Raw genomic sequence first — 3,020 nt, 5'->3', positions numbered from 1 at the left:
TAACAAATTCATGAGAGTCAATGTCCTTTGCACGGGGACGATATAACCGAAATAGTTAATGAATGGTTTATTTTATTGGGAGCGTCACGAATAAACATAAACTTTATTTACCTAAAGGACAAGAAATTGTATTCAGTGCGAGGTTGGCAATGAAATAAACAAAAAAAAAGAAGAACGAAATTCACCGAGTGCAACCATTTCAATGTATTGCAGACATGAACCAACAATAAATTATCGCTCTACTTGTCCGAAATCATAATGTTATTTAAAGACCTTCGTAATGTTATCGTATACAAAGATTGTTTGCAATGTGTTTAGTGTTTACAACATAACGTGTGTACGTACAAGGTGTGTAGGTACAACAAGGTAGAGGAGTTTACCTAGAAGCTAAAACTGGCACAACACGTAGGACAGTTCGGACGTAAACTTTATATCGGAGTTTTATAGTCAATGCCAATGGGCGAATATGCGGTTTAGACGTGCTGGGGTATAGTGTACGTTAGCAAATTGAATGAGAGAGTTTCGTACGACATAATATGTTGATTAAGAAAATGTTAAATGTTAGCAGAGTGTCTTTCAGTTTACACAACACTGGAGTTGTATGGATAAAATGCAGCTTTGATATTGTGGGTTCATTAAATATTAAAAGTTTTATCAATTATACCGTAATTACGTCAATTATTTACGAATTACTTTTACTTGAACACAACGGCCGTCCATTTTGTATTACATAGATAAAGCTCCACTAATGGTAATAAACAACTACTTTTAATTGAAATTCTGTTCAAGCTATAAACAGATTAAACATTTGTATATGGCGATCATATCTAATGAACAGTATAGTGATACGAGAGATCATAACGGAACAAATCTTCAGGAAACCGACTATATTCTATCGTTTTTCTTAACCAAAATTATCCAAAATAGGAAGAGGAAGATAGTTACATCTCTGTCAAACATATTTTCCCTTGCTCTTATATTTGGCAGCGATTCCATTTTTAGCAAAAGAAATTTCATGAAAACAATAGTTCTAACCATCGAAATCGAAATGAACAACCTTTGTACTCAACCCACAGAAACCCATGTATTGTATGGTAATATCCACATTCTTTGCGAACCTTTTTTTTTCGTGAGAACTCGATTCTTAGATAGGTAGAGAAATCTTTTTTTTTAGTTTCGTACAAAACATAAGTAGGAAGGTGTACATGTCAGAAACGTATTCTCTAGCAAGAGTTGGGTTGACTATGTCTATTGCTGTGATGAACAGTGACGCAATGCATTAAATTATAAAATTATCCACCTGAGAAGTCATTAAAAACGGTTGTATTCACGCTAGACCCATAAATAGGGAAAAACTGTAATTCCTGCTCTCGAAACAGATGAATATTTCCAGTGATTGCAATTTGACATTTCAATTCAAACTCCTCGCATTTGTTAAAAAAAATCATAAAAATATCCGGAAACCCAAATTGTTGTGGCAAGAAGCACCGTAATGTCACATTAATTTCTTCGAAATGTTTTTCTGCCTCTTAATATTTCTAAGATGACTGTAAGAATCACATCCAGTTTCAATTATTTTTCGGCGTAAGACTGAGTTTAATTTTAAAAAGAAATTTAATGTCGACGGTTCACTCGATATAAATTAAAAACTTAATAAATAACACCAGGTGCAGAAAGAAAGACTTCTTTAGACTGAATATCAAAATGTTGCGCTGTGTAAATTACAAATATTTCTTGATTTCATCACAAACAAAACGAACTGAAAATTTCAATTCAACCACACCTGACAGTAATTGGATACGGACACTAAAGCCAAATGTCGGAAAACAGTAAAAAGCAACCTAGCAAACAGCGTTACAACTGCATCTTCCCATAAATCAATATACTGTAGAGAAATGAAGGAAATGTCTTGATAACAATTCTTTGAAAGAAAAGGGAAAAAATCCAATTTAATATTATCATCATGAAGTTATGAAAATTATTGTACTCGGGGGACTTATTTGACCCTTCTTATTTTCCGGAATGGTTTTAAAGCACTGATAAAGCTTTATTCTTTCATAAAAACATTAATTTGAAAATATTACCATTACCATGATATTCTCTCATGATAATAAAGTTAACCTCTAACATAGAGACTGCAAAAATTAAAAAAAAAATAATAACTTGACTGTCTGCATGGTGAATGATTAGGAAAATGAAACGAAATAGCACACTCCATCGCGATGGATTCGACAAATAATTATGTATAAATTGAGGGGTTATACGTGTCCCCTTCGAAACTGATGAAAAATTAGATGCGGAAAATCAAATAAAAAATTCTCAGCGCGTTTATAATCAAGAAGAGAGATACAAATGAGCTGAATTAAGAGTAATGAAAAAACCTGAAGTTTTATGATTTCATTGTAGACTTTGTAAAATAAAAAAATATTGAATTTATGAGACAGCTTTTAATAAGGAATAATTATTTCGCATTGCTCAGTCGGGCATTCATTTTTGATAATGTTGAATAGCTCAATGTTATGAATTAAAAATTAATAGCGAAAAAATGGTAGTCAACGAAAAATTAGTAGGTAATTATTGACAATTATTGCCTTGGCGATTGTAGAAGAGTAGATGTTAGTCGTTAAAGTTTAATGAACTTATTGATTGGATATATTGCAAACATAAATTTATAGAAGACATTATTGACATTGTAAAATCTACGACTCGGATGTACAAACACTTTGAATCGAATTAGAGTTTTGTGTTAAACGTCCAACCACTGATAAAACTTGTAAAACTTGAGCCAAATTTGCTTCTTTGAATTAATGAAATTGAAATAATACGTTTACACTTGTTCAATTGATGAATTTGAACATTTTTTGAGAACCAGATTATCACAAAGATTTAAAAAAAATGTAGGGATGTTTTCATTAAATGAAAATGTAATTCATGTCATCATTAACCCATAATATTTGTAAGTAATATGTAGTGATACGATAATAATCGACTAAAAATGAAGAATTGTCAATTTTAAAATG

This window comes from Bradysia coprophila, unplaced genomic scaffold (genome assembly GCF_014529535.1).
Source record: "Bradysia coprophila strain Holo2 unplaced genomic scaffold, BU_Bcop_v1 contig_203, whole genome shotgun sequence".
NCBI classification, from domain to species: domain Eukaryota; kingdom Metazoa; phylum Arthropoda; class Insecta; order Diptera; family Sciaridae; genus Bradysia; species Bradysia coprophila.
Note: the sequence above shows the minus strand (reverse complement) of the source record.